This window comes from Protomyctophum bolini (genome assembly GCF_963924005.1).
Source record: "Protomyctophum bolini genome assembly, chromosome: 15".
Taxonomy (NCBI): domain Eukaryota; kingdom Metazoa; phylum Chordata; class Actinopteri; order Myctophiformes; family Myctophidae; genus Protomyctophum; species Protomyctophum bolini.
In genome coordinates, this window is record NC_137876.1 from 3,545,248 (window position 1) to 3,560,079 (window position 14,832).

Consider the following 14,832-nt stretch of genomic DNA (forward strand, 5'->3'; position numbering starts at 1 on the left):
AGTTCTCCTTCTCGTCGTGGCCGACATTCACCTGGTACGGTGCGTTCCGCAGAGGCCCTGTTGCGGCGCTGCTGGTCGGACGCTCGGCCAAAAAGCTCTCTCTGGCCAGCCTGGCCTACGAGAAGAGCGCCGTTCTTTTCAACGCGGCGGCCTTGGCGAGTGAGCTCGCTTCACGATCACTGCAGCAAGGCGGCGTGGACGACGGCGGGAGTGATGGACTGAAGGCCGCGCTGAAACACTTGGAGCTGGCCGGCGGACTGTTCGCTCACATCAAGGACACCACGGACGCTCACATCGAGGACCAGGACCTCTCCCACGGGACGCTGGACGCTCTCTGTGCCGTCATGCTGGCCCAGGCCCAGGAGGTCATCGTCCTCAGAGCCACCTCGACTCATTCCAGCGACTCCAGCGTCGCCAAGTTGGCCATTCTGGCGGCGGAGTTGTACGACGACGCCTTCGCCCGATGCCGAACGAACGACAAAATGACGACGAAGCTTCCCAAGGAGTTCCGCTCGGCGCTGGCGGCCAAGCGGCGCGCCATGCGGGCCCGGGCCGAGCTGCACCAGAGCGCTGCGGCCGGGCGGGAGGGACGCTTCGGAGAAGCGGTGGCTCGTCTGCGGCGCGCGGCGGAGCTGGTGAAGACGACGGGGGCGCGGCGGCGGTCTCGCCGCGATGAGGAGGACCTCGGAGGCAGGATCGACAGGGCGCTCGCCACCGCCGAGCACGACAACAACTTCATCTACCTGCAGGACGTGCCCCGGGCCGGGGACCTGGAGCCCATCCATCACCGCCATGCCTTTCGGGCCAAAGCCAAGGCCGTCACGGCACCGCTCAGCCCGCGTTTCACCGACCTGTTTGAGGAAATGGGTCCCGTGGCAAAGCCGGGGCGTACTACCCCCAAGCCTAGGACGGTCTGGACACAGCGCCTGCTCCAGAAGCCGTGGACGGTCTGGACACAGCTTCTGCACAACATCATCACTGGCCCTGCTACTACCCCGAAGCCTAGGACGGTCTGTACACAGCGTCCGCCCCAGCACCAGGACATCACTGGCCCTGCTACTACCCCCAAGTGCCTGCCCCCAGGGTGGGTGCTCAAAGAAGACTCCTCAGTAAGGCATGAACCAGCACGAGCAGCAGCAGTGGTCACATTACAACCAGCACGAGCAGCAGTGGTCACATTACGGGACAGGAGTCCGGTGAACAACCAAACAAGTGTTGCTCATTCGCCAGCAACTGCAGCAGCAGCGATTGGACGTCCCTGCCGTGTCCAGAGGGTCATTTCCAGAACGCCACCATCCAGCTCTGACCGGTTCCTGTTCCCCAGTGATCACAGCCTCCTGGAGTGTCCGGGTTGCCATGTTGAGTACACCGTAAGCCGACACAGGGAGCTTCTGTCTCACATGGACTACTGCCCACAGTTGGCATCTCTCTGTGCCTCTCTGTGCACAAAGAGAGATGTGTTCGGACTTCGGAGTGAAATCTAATTTAACCCATGTCTCCAATTTTGTATTGAGCTGCCATACAGGATTCGTGCTCTTTGATATATATCTAGATTCTGTATATATTCTGTATATATTGTTTGTTTGATTCATATGTTTGTTTATATTGTAATTTAAATAAATGTTGGTTTGTGCACTTTTTGTGCCGTGTGTCTTCCTCCTTTGTTATGGCCCAAGAGCCAGGTCATAACATTTTTAACTGCAACTGTTTTGTTGTTTTGTCTGATAATCTTATGTGGGATTGGTCAAGAAATTGTCCGGACACGAAAATAAACATTCATTCATTCATTGTAGTTCAAATGCATTATCATTACATTGAGGATAGGATACTTGAAACTATTAACGGTATACTTCAGATTCATTTATTATGTGTCCATATGTTTGTAATACATTGATAGTATATTTTAAGCATAATTGCTATTTAGTACTTGTACTTGAAATGTTAATGATAGTATACTTTAACGAGTGTACTTCCCTTACTGTAAGTATATTTGCAATCAACTTGTATTTTTTCAATAACCCATTTTCGGGTGGAAACCCGTTTTGGTGTTAGCATTAGGTTATGCTTTAGCTATTGACAAATAGCAGATCTACAAGCTCATAGCGCGCCACCGAGTGTCGCGCTACGAGCTTGTAGGTCTGCTATTTTTTGAAAAATCAACATTTTTAGAATCTGATCTCAGGTCAGAATGGAAAACGGTCAGGATGTAGAAGACATTTTTAGAATCTGATCACATTAAAATGTATTAAAAATGTGTTTTAGCATATCTTTAGTGCAACTAAGTACAACTTAAGTTTTTATGAAAAATAATACATTAGTAATAAATGTACTTCTATTTTAGTATATTTATTTTTCACCTGGGAGAGAGAGAAAGGCTTTTTACAACTTTTGACAAATAACAGGCGCGGAATAAGAGCATACAATGTATAGTGAAAAGGTGTATTTCATGTTCAGTACGCACAATATTATATAATATTATATAGCCTAAATACAAATGACACGTAGCCTAAATCAAAGCAAACAGTTAACCCATTCTGGGCGGGAACTCCATTTGGTGTTTTAAGCATTATGTTATGCTTCAGCTATTGAAAAATAGCAGATCTACAAGCTATACGAACTTGTACTGTATAGGTCTGCCATCTTTTGAAAAATCGTGAAAATGTGGGGTAAATCTTTGAATATATATTCTTTCAGAGCGAACGTTTTTAACTCAAATCTTTGCTTCTGGGGGAGGGGGACCTGGAACAACATATTTTCAGATGGGGTTCCGCGACCAAATACATCTTCAAATACATCCAAATACATGAAATATTGAGCACCACTGATATAGAAACATGAGGTATTTCAGAAAACTGTCAGGATTTAGAAGACATCTTTTGAATTTCGACATCAGGTCTAAATGGGTTGACCCCCCCCCCCCCCTCATCTTACCTATGAGTACCACAGACGAAAAACAGTCTCAGTCCAAATTTCATTCTGACCCCTCCACGAAAAGGCCTCGTTGTCCTGACCACTTATCTATCATTTATACATTATGGATCAATAGTGTGGACTTAGACTGTTTTTCGTCTGTGGCATTTTATTGTGCAAGCAGTTAGAAGTGCTTCAGAGTGCATACATGGAACCAAATGGACCCTTATACGGAACCATTTAAATTTGGGGTCAAAGTTGGGCACTTTGAGAACTGATTATCAAATATTACGTCACATTGTCTCTTTATTGTTAATTAATGGCGTTCAATGTTTGTGTTGGCACCGTTTGTTTTACATCACCATCACATCGCCTATAATCAACATGAGTTAGACTTTAATATATTAGCGCCCCTCACTTCACACAGGTGTGATTTTTTTAATTTGTATTATTGGTGGAGGTGGGGGGTGTAGCCCCCCCTATGCAGTTTGTGTAAAACACAAACATTGAAGACTAAAGCGAAGAGGGAAAATGAGAACGCAAATTGTGATTGGCCAGAATGATGATGATGATGATGTATGATGATAAGAATGCCCCTCACTTCACACGGGTGTGATCTTTTTTGTCTGAACAATTAAATCTGTTTTTTTTGGTGAATAAAATCTATAAGGTAGAGTTTTTAGAGTTTAATATAATAACGTATATAATTGTGTTGAGTGTTATATGGTCTCCCTGATACTGACTATTGAGACATTTTAAATCCTGTGTCCAGGATTTGACGCGGTCCTGTTTCCGGGTTTGACACCAATTCTGACCCGAAAGTCTCAATTATATTTCTCCCCTATAAGCAAGCAGGCAGCCTCTATTTAGCTCACTGGTAAATATTTCAGCAACTTTCGGCAGAGGACCAAGGTTCAAATCCCGGGTTAGACCGAGAAAGTTACATAATGTATATATAGTAGCTTTAACCTGAATTCCAATTTGCAATTAATCTATATTCTAGACATTACATTTCCATTCTCCGTCCTTTCAATTTGTGCGTGCGTGCGTGCCTGCGTGCGTGAAGTAACTCCACTTTGAAGTATATGAACTAAACCGAAGAGAACTGCTTTTCTCTCTCCATGAAGCCCATGAACAGACTTACACTTACTAGACTGAAATACTTAAGGCAAAAACACGGAGGACACACTATTCACCATAGAGTGCAAGCTGTGAATGGTGACTATGCGTCTGTCCAAACACGTCCCTGTTGGTCAGGCCTATACTATAGTTTAAACCATGGTTATTTAGTCTGTCTATAGTTTAACATTATTAGGCTATATCAACGAAATGGTTGGTTCCATCAGATACGACATGCGTACATGTTTTTCCCCCCATCACAAGTTCAGTCTAGGCCTTTTGAGCACAGGTTCATCTGAAACGTCGTCTGTAGTACGTTGCTGTTTTTGTTGTTTTGTAGACGACCTTGTGCTAATGTTCGTGGTCGGTATGCAGAGAGGAGGGGAAGTGGAAGCCACGATGGATGGCGGCCGCGGCGTCCCGTTGCCGGCCTCCTGTGGAGGAGAGACGACGACGGCCTCGGCGACGGCGGGCAAAGCGGAATCCGCCGCCACCGCCGCGCTGAGGAGCGTCCCGTCGTCGTCGACGACGACCGGCTGCAGCAGCTGCTTCTTGTCCGCCAGAAGCTGCTGCTGCCTCATCTGACCCAGCTCGGCCAGCAGCAGGTCCTCGTCGTGCAGCTCCGCCGTGGGGCCCATGGGCCTGGAGACGAGGTCGGAGATGTCCTGCGCCGTCTCCTGCTGCTCCGTGATGGCCTGGATCTGCTCGTCCACGTTGTCCACGTCCATGTTCTCGTGCACGGCCCGCATGGCCTCGGCGGCGAACGCCATGTTCTTGAGCACCCGCGTGTAGACGCTGGCGTTCTCCAGCGCCTCCCGCTGCGCCTCCACGTTCAGCATCTTGCCCTCGATCTGCTCCACCTGCGCCTCGTAGCGCTTCCTCCTCTTCAGCGCCTGGAGGGCGTGGCCGTCGCTCGTCTTGTCCTTGTCGCCGACGGCGGCCAGGACGTCGCCGTTGGCGACCAGGATGTTCTTCTCCAGAGAGTCCTTCTTGTCCTTCAGCATCTCCTCCGTCTCCCGGAGCTTCTTGATCGCCGCCTCGTGCTGGCCGACGGTCTCTTTTCTGGGTCGACCGAATATCTCGTAGAATATGTTAAGGATCAACGCCATGTCTGAGTTGACACTACAGAGAAAACACTCGAGAAAACTACAAAGAAAACACATTGAACAAGGAATCTATTTCGTTTTCCGGGGCCTCTGACGTTTTATGTGGCACGAGGGTGTTAGCTCCTGTCGTCATCAGTGAGGTCACGGTGAGAAATTTAAGAGACTATATGTGCGTGACATCATCGTATACCCGGAAGTTATACACCTACTGAGTGGCAAAAATAACAACTTTCTGGCTTCCAAACTTCCAAACAGAAAGGTCCTATTAGATTGTATTAAACGACGTTAAACTCACGAACATGGTAGCTGTACAGAAAGCTTGAATTATCCTCTTTCTATCTGCAAAGCTTTTGGTTTCATAATACGAATCCACCGTAGACAGACATGTTATGAGCTACTTTCTGTCAAGATTCAGAACATCCGTGCATGTGAATACTTTTGTTAAGTGCTGGAGTTCGGAAGCGCTCAATTTCAATAATGTTTCAACGTGCTGCTGCCTCCTGCATTATGTGCCATTTCGAAGTACTATAGGTGGTACTCCAATGCTCCATGCTGCTCAATGTTTTTCCACTCGGGTTGTATTATACAACGTAGTGTCAGGAGTAGAGACCACCCTCTGCTTACCATATTATATGAATATCACAGAGCAGCCATTAAAGTTCATCCCAAAAATTACGTATTTTCTTCCAATTACCGGTACACACCCGGTTATCCTTTTAGCCTAAATGTCTGACTATGCCTTGTGGTGTTTACATTTTGTTTTCCTTTTTTAAGATACATTTTTGGCCTTTTCTGTCTTTATTTGGATATAGTAGTAGTGGAGAGTGACAGGAACCAGGGAGAGAGACAGTGAGTGACGCGCAGCAAAGGCCAAGTGCTCAGGAATCAAACCTTTGACATGCTGTCAGGCTGCATTGGAGCCTATATGTGATTGCACCTTAATTGCTAGGCCATCGGTGTCCCGGTTTACATTTCTATAGTCCGAAATGTAAACAGCGGGGACGCTGTTTAGTGAAGTATGAATCAAAACCCTATATGAAGCCTTGAATTCATGGACATTTTCTGTTAGTTTTTGTCACATTCCTAAGCCAATAATTTGATGACCAGCGACGACTCCGGTAGGAGACTCATGAGTACTCAGTTGAGTCTCCTACTGAGCAGCCACCCGGGCATCGAATTATTGGCTTAGGTATGCAACACTGTGATGCCCCACACACATTATAGACACACAGTATGTGTAGTGGTTGCCTGCACCTGCCTAATTGTCTCCCTATAGGTAAGCCTGGGTGGTGCACGTCTTGATTGCTCATTGGAGAGCACCTGGGCCCGGTGCCTCCAGTGAGCTATAAAAGCAATGTCCCTGCCATTCACTCAGAGAGATCCAGAGGAGGCAGACCTGCTGTCTGTGCCTCCATTGCCTGCTTGCCTCCATGTCCTGCTGATGATATGTCTACCTTATTCTTTCCATCCACACACACACCACACCATGTTCCACACATCCATCACCACCACACCACTGATTACTGACTCCACACCTTATAGGATTTGTTGCCGGATTATGTTGTTAACCAGTTCAGTTATTTAAGTTAATGTCTAGGCCTATTTTACAATAAATATATACTTTGTTCGACTGTCTCCTGCTCCTCATCTTTGTCATGGCAAGAGCCAGCCATGACAACACACACACACACACACACACACACACACACACACACACACACACACACACACACACACACACACACACACACACACACACACACACACACACACCTCTCTCTCTCTCCCTCCCTCCCTCCCCATGACCATGAAACGGAGAGAAAAATATGGCACAAGAATAGTTTCACATGCGGCTATGCACACACCACGCATAGACTTGTTGTTGGTGTACTGTGCAATGGCATTTGACCTGGGTCCTTAATATCCACAGTTTCTCTGTAACCTATTGTTCAACCTATTGATATGCGCTAATAAGTGGTGACATAGGGTTAGGGTTAGTTTCTCAAAAGCTCTGTTTCGCATGACTACACTGATCCGGATATTTTGGAAAATCTTCACTTATTTATCCGTTTCCAAAAACCTCTGTTTGAGTGGCAGAAAACGCTGTTTGCGTTTGGCTGAAAGGCCCAAACACACAAAAGAATTCACGTTTTGCAAAAGATTCATATAGGTGTAACCTAGGCCTAAATGGCAGCCTCTGGTGGACAGTTCCCATTCTTTGCATCCCCAATGAGACACAGGTGTTTGCCATGATACCACTTAACTCATTAGCCAATCACAGTTTGGGTGTGCCCTATATAAGCAGCAACTCAGTCTACAGCCCTCACTCAGTCTCCAGCCTTCACTCAGGCCACATGCAGCTCTCACTGAGTCTTCTCTACAACTCCAACCCAGGCAGCCATGTATACTTGAACTATGTAAGACTTTGTTCTGTCTTGATTGTAATTTGCTTTGGTTATGTTTGCTTTGCTTTGCCATATTATGTTGAGTACTCTGCCATAATACAATGTTCCAGTGACTAAATGCTAAGTGCTAATTTGTACCTGATAATTCTGTTGATATGAGTTATATTTGATTTACTTAGAAATCTAATCTAAGTTCTTTATTATGTTAATGCTAGTTAATGTATTTTGTTTGGAGAAATAAACTGCCATAGAAGATATCGTTATGCTTTAATCACAGGTAATGCAATATTTTAACATGCTTCAGTTGTACTTATGTAGTAAGAATTATTCAAAGTCTGCAGAGCTAGTTTAGGAAGACTATTCAAAGGAGGGCCAATTCCTGATCAGCTGATCAGTCACATGTTCACTTCATCTGTGACGGATCAGCTGATCAGTCACATGTTCACTCCATGTGATTGGGCGGGGCTATTTAAAGGCCCACCTGTGAACTGTGTTCTCCAGCTCATTCTTGTAGTAGTTCTCCTCTGGTAAGCTGCTCTGTGAAGATCTGTGTGCTTTATTTTGCTAATGATGCTGACTTACTACTACAGCAGACGATGCTTATTATGTTATTGCTGCTAACACTTCTGCTCTCATTCATGCTAAAACTAATGTGTCTTTACTGCTACTGCTATCAATATTTATAGCATTAAACTAAAGCTTTTCACTTTTATTTCTACTACCTAACCTCATTTGTAATCGAATACTAGGGTCATCATAGCTTCGGATTTACTCTGAAGAACCCATGGTGTTGCCACCCTGCTGTGTACTGTAGTCCCCTCTGAAGAACCCATGGTGTTGCCACCCTGCTGTGTACTGTAGTCCCCTCTGAAGAACCCATGGTGTTGCCACCCTGCTGTGTACTGTAGTCCCCTCTGAAGAACCCATGGTGTTGCCACCCTGCTGTGTACTGTAGTCCCCTCTGAAGAACCCATGGTGTTGCCACCCTGCTGTGTACTGTAGTCCCCTCTGAAGAACCCATGGTGTTGCCACCCTGCTGTGTACTGTAGTCCCCTCTGAAGAACCCATGGTGTTGCCACCCTGCTGTGTACTGTAGTCCCCTCTGAAGAACCCATGGTGTTGCCACCCTGCTGTGTACTGTAGGCCCCTCTGAAGAACCCATGGTGTTGCCACCCTGCTGTGTACTGTAGGCCCCTCTGAAGAACCCATGGTGTTGCCACCCTGCTGTGTACTGTAGTCCCCTCTGAAGAACCCATGGTGTTGCCACCCTGCTGTGTACTGTAGTCCCCTCTGAAGAACCCATGGTGTTGCCACCCTGCTGTGTACTGTAGTCCCCTCTGAAGAACCCATGGTGTTGCCACCCTGCTGTGTACTGTCGTCCCCTCTGAAGAACCCATGGTGTTGCCACCCTGCTGTGTACTGTAGTCCCCTCTGAAGAACCCATGGTGTTGCCACCCTGCTGTGTACTGTAGTCCCCTCTGAAGAACCCATGGTGTTGCCACCCTGCTGTGTACTGTAGTCCCCTCTGAAGAACCCATGGTGTTGCCACCCTGCTGTGTACTGTAGTCCCCTCTGAAGAACCCATGGTGTTGCCACCCTGCTGTGTACTGTAGTCCCCTCTGAAGAACCCATGGTGTTGCCACCCTGCTGTGTACTGTAGTCCCCTCTGAAGAACCCATGGTGTTGCCACCCTGCTGTGTACTGTAGTCCCCTCTGAAGAACCCATGGTGTTGCCACCCTGCTGTGTACTGTAGTCCCCTCTGAAGAACCCATGGTGTTGCCACCCTGCTGTGTACTGTAGTCCCCTCTGAAGAACCCATGGTGTTGCCACCCTGCTGTGTACTGTAGTCCCCTCTGAAGAACCCATGGTGTTGCCACCCTGCTGTGTACTGTAGTCCCCTCTGAAGAACCCATGGTGTTGCCACCCTGCTGTGTACTGTAGTCCCCTCTGAAGAACCCATGGTGTTGCCACCCTGCTGTGTACTGTAGTCCCCTCTGAAGAACCCATGGTGTTGCCACCCTGCTGTGTACTGTAGTCCCCTCTGAAGAACCCATGGTGTTGCCACCCTGCTGTGTACTGTAGTCCCCTCTGAAGAACCCATGGTGTTGCCACCCTGCTGTGTACTGTAGTCCCCTCTGAAGAACCCATGGTGTTGCCACCCTGCTGTGTACTGTAGTCCCCTCTGAAGAACCCATGGTGTTGCCACCCTGCTGTGTACTGTAGTCCCCTCTGAAGAACCCATGGTGTTGCCACCCTGCTGTGTACTGTAGTCCCCTCTGAAGAACCCATGGTGTTGCCACCCTGCTGTGTACTGTAGTCCCCTCTGAAGAACCCATGGTGTTGCCACCCTGCTGTGTACTGTAGTCCCCTCTGAAGAACCCATGGTGTTGCCACCCTGCTGTGTACTGTAGTCCCCTCTGAAGAACCCATGGTGTTGCCACCCTGCTGTGTACTGTAGGCCCCAGCCTCCGATGCTGCTTTTGTCCATTGAAGATGCCATTCTGATTGATCTAAAGAGGCTTTAATCAAGGTAATGCAGCTTGAATATTAACATTTACATAGCTTAAGCTGTACTTGTGTAGTGAAAATGATTCAAAGTCTGCAGAGCTTGTTCAGGCAGACAACAAAGGATGGCCAATTCCTGATCAGCTGATCAGTCACATGTTGACTCCATGTGATTGGGCGGGGCTATTTAAACTCCCAACTCCGCCTGTGAACTCTCTGCTCCAGCTCATTCTTGTTGTAGTCCTCTGGTAAGCTGCTCTGCTCTATGATGGTTTCTGTGCTCTATGATCAGGATTCTGCTAATGATAACTTTTACTACAGCAGCCATTGCTAGTTATATTATTGCTGCTTTCAGTCATGCTAACGCTAATGTGTCTTAGTGCTACTGCTAGCAATACTTCTACCATTATACGATTTTTACATAAGTGTTTTTAATGCTACTACTTAATATGAGGGTTAGCTAACCCTGTCCCTCATTTGTAGTGAATTACTAGGCACATCAGTTGCTAACTTTGCCTTGATTGGTTTGTAGCACAAGCTAACGCACTCCGAACCCATGATGTTGCCCAATGTAGCACAAGCTAACGCACTCCGAACCCATGATGTTGCCCAATGTAGCACAAGCTAACGCAGCATTCTTTGCTTATGTGGGAAGCCTTTGACTTGTTTGTAGCACAAGCTAACGCAGCATTATTTGCTTATGTGGGAAGCCTTTGACTCGTTTGTAGCACAAGCTAACGCAGCGTTATTTGCTTATGCAGTGCACTCTGAACGCGTGATGCTGCCACCCTGCCATGGAGCTGTAGTCCTGGCCCCAGCCTCCGGTGCTGCTTTTGTCCAGAAGATCTGGTTGTTCCAAAGAGACTTTAATCACAGGTAATGCAGATTGGATACTTTAGAATTTACATAGCTTCACTTGTACTCATGGAGTATGAATGATAAGTCTGCAGAGCTAGTTCTGGCACAACTCAAAGGAGGGCCAAATCTTGATCAGTCACATGTTCACTCCACTCGATTGGGTGGGGCTATTCAAACTCCCAGCTGTGATATATATGCTCTAGCTCATTATTGTAGTAGTTCTCTTCTGGTAAGCTGCTCTTTGCTCTGCTCAATTACTGTTTGTGTTATATGATCATGATGCTAATGTTTACTACTACAGCAGCCATTGCTAGTTCTGTTATTTCTGCTCTCAATCATGCTAAACATGTGTCTTTTAGTGCTAGCAATACTTCTACCCATATGCTCCAACGTTGCAGCTGTAGGGCAAGCTTGAATTATAGCCTCTCAATCTGCAAAGCATTTGTTTCATAAAAATACACCGTAGACGTTTTGTAAGTGACTTTCTGTTTGGAAGCACTTGTTTTTAATTAATGGGTAGTGCTGCTGCCTCCTGCATTGTGACAATTTGAAACAGGTGGTAGGCATGGCTGTTCAGTGACTTCCAAAAGTACCCGACATTACTTGTAATTTGTATTTTAAATTGCTTTCTAGAAGCGGATGAGATATTGACTCTTCAAACTATTGTGCAGGGACACTTAAAATAAATACACATTTTGATATTGCACTTTTAAATATTCTTAAAAGGATCCCTGGTCAATAAGAAATATGCCTTAAAACATTATACTTAACCCTCTGTAACGAAAATCTTAAAATGGAAACACCTTAAATATTGTATTTCTTAGATAAATCTTTCACTCAATAAGAACTGCTCCTGTTGCAAGTTGAATATGTCATATGCATAATATGCTAATACAAAAACGGCTTAATTGATATAAGCATCAAAGCAATATTTTAAGTACTTTTTATTAGCAAGTGCATTCCATAGCGCTGGACCACACATGGACATCACAAACCTGCGACGGGAACAGTTCCTATGTAGTGAAAGAAATAGAATATTTAACGGGTTTATATTTTACAATTTTAGTTATAGATGGCAAGTATAATGTTAAGGAATATTTGTCTTATTAGCCAGAGATCCTTTTTAAACGTTTCTATTACTGTGAGTGATATGGTCAGCTTCTGATGTCTTTCTTTCTTTCTAGATGGAGATGACCGTAGATGCTGCTGGAACACTGAACCTGGTCTCCTGTGTGAACCACCCCATCCTGGCTGCAAAGATGTCCATGTGGACATTATGAGTGTTTGTATAGAGAGAAGCATGGCTGAAGAGCTTTGCATATCAGTCGTTTCTTGCTGCTGCCAAAGTCAAATTGTGATATCTGTAGTGTTTAGTTCATGGCCGCTTATGAGATGTAGATATAAGTACACCTGACTGGTGGAAATAGCCTTGTGATACATACTGGGTGTGCTCTTTGGTCGTTCACAAAACAAACAAACAAAAGCTGCACAAAATGCCACAAAATCACACAAATCAAGGGATGTCCGACAGTCCGTGTTGGATATTGTCCAACTCCTAATTGCCGATATCAACAGATACCGATTTATATGCAGGCTTTTTCCAGTGGTGGAAACATAACTCAAACTTTTTACTTAAATAAAAGTAGGCTATAAATACTGCAATATAGAAATACTCCGTTACAATTCAACATTTACTCAAGTAAAGGTACAAAGGTTTTGGTATATAATGTACTTAAAATACCAAAAGTAATTATTAATAATTATGCAAAATGTCTCATCTAAAATTATCTAATCTCTCATCTCAAGTTTTCAAATGTATAAAAATATTTTGAAAATAGCAGATCTACAAGCTCACATGTGTCTTATTGTATTGTGAACTTGTAGATGTTTTTAATGTAAAATAATAAATAAAGTCAAATTAAGGGTTAGGGTTATTAATCTTTAATGCCTTTATCGGCCGATAATATCGGACATCCCTAACAAAAACATATATCAAATGTGTCAATACATTTCAAAGAATTCCACAAGTGGCACTAAAACTTCACCAATAAAAGAAACATCCACATGTTCCATAAATTAAATGCCACAAAGGTTTGACAAACATGCCGAAAAATTACAAAAAATACGTTTCTTAAACATCTTCTGCCGTATGTCCATAGAACGTCAGCTCTGTTGCAGCAAGCCAGTACAATGTGTCATTGTCTAGGTCACCTAAGCCACGATCACCATTCGGTGGCCGGTATTTGGGGCAAATGGTCATTACGTGTTCCACAGTCTGTAGTGGATCCTCACATTCACAGTGGGCACTGTCCGAGATGTCCCACTTCTGCTTTGAGGGTTGTCCACTCCTTGCAGGGGAGGTGCTGGCAAAGAACATATTTGGGGTCCTCAATGTATTCCACTGGTCCCTCTGTCTTGCCTTCACCCAGGATGCCTTGGAGGTGTCAGCTGGTGTTGTGTGGAGCAGTTCCTGGGCCTGTGTGGCAAAGGGCACCGTGACTTGAGGCACGTGTGCTGTGGCAAAGGTCGCCGTGACTTGGTGTGTGTGTGCTGTGGTGTCTCTGACGACCTTGTGGAGGAGATGGCTGGGATTCACTCAGCTGTGCCTTCCCGGTGAGGGCCAGCGTGGCTGCTTCTCGTCTGACCTCTGTTGGAGTGATTCCAGCGAGAGCAGGCAGTTTGTTTGGGGTGGCCCATCCGGTGTTGAGGGCAGCATCCAGCTTCTTGACATGAGAGCTACGGCTCCAGACTGGGACACAGTACTCGGGTCGTCTGCATAGCCATACTTCATTGTTGTTGCAGGGAGGTCGTGGATGTAGCTGTTAGTGTTGAACAGCAGTTACTGGTGTGGAACCGAAAAGCCTCACAAACATGCCAAAAAATTCTAGTTTTTAACCTTTTTAATCTAGTTTATTTTCAAATTTTGTTTTTACTGTTTTGTGAAGCAACTTTGGGTACCTTGAAAAGTGCTATATAAATTGTATGTATTATAAATAAACAGAAGGACACAGCAATTGTCGCCACAGACATCACAAATTCCTATTGGCAGAAGCAACAAGTGAGTGATGTGCAAAGCGATTCATAGACTATAACCACCATGTTTTCATTCCAGATGCTGCAAGGCTCAACCGGAGCCCCTACAGGTGGATGTCTGCAATTCTCGCTGTCCATGGATGAATCTGCATGGGGGGCTCTGAAGGCGGCTCAAAGTAAGAAACCACTTAGACTTTTCTATTACTGTGAGTGGTATGGTCGGCTTCTGTTTTAAGTGTTCTCTATACATTTTGTGTATGATGTGAAAGGACACAATGTACATATATCTGGCTCTTGGTCACTTAAACATTCATCTTTCGTTCTTTCTTTCTTAGGGTGGATGGGTCGTGGTAGACGTCGTGGAAGGACAGAGATCCGTTCCAAAGCTTCCCTCCCGGGCGTTTCCTCTGAGGACTTCTGATGAGCTGTGAGTAGGAATATTTCTTGTTGGGATGGATATCTGTTGTACTGTTATGGTACGAAGTATAGCATGGCAGTATGATGCCTCCTAGTGGCACTGGTTGAATGTCTGTCAGCTCTCCAAGCTAATCAAAGTCTTAATGACACTTTTGTTAAGCACTTCAACCCCAGCATCTCTATTCTGGGGGGAGCGTTCAGCCAAATTGGCAGATCTACAAGCTCACACCGCGTTGCAACGTGTTGTGAGCTTGTAGATCTGCTATGTTTGGCAAATCAATTTGTGTAGAGTGAAATCGGAGCATATACCAAATGCTCTCTTTAAAGGTCTCTTTTATCAAATCTATAGAGGGTTTAAGTGGTTCTGAATATGCAGCTCAACAAAAGCTAATTTGGTCTTTATTTCTTTCTTAGGACGGAGATCTGTGTAGATGCCGGAGGACTTCGGACATGGGCCTGCCCGGTGAGGAACCGCACA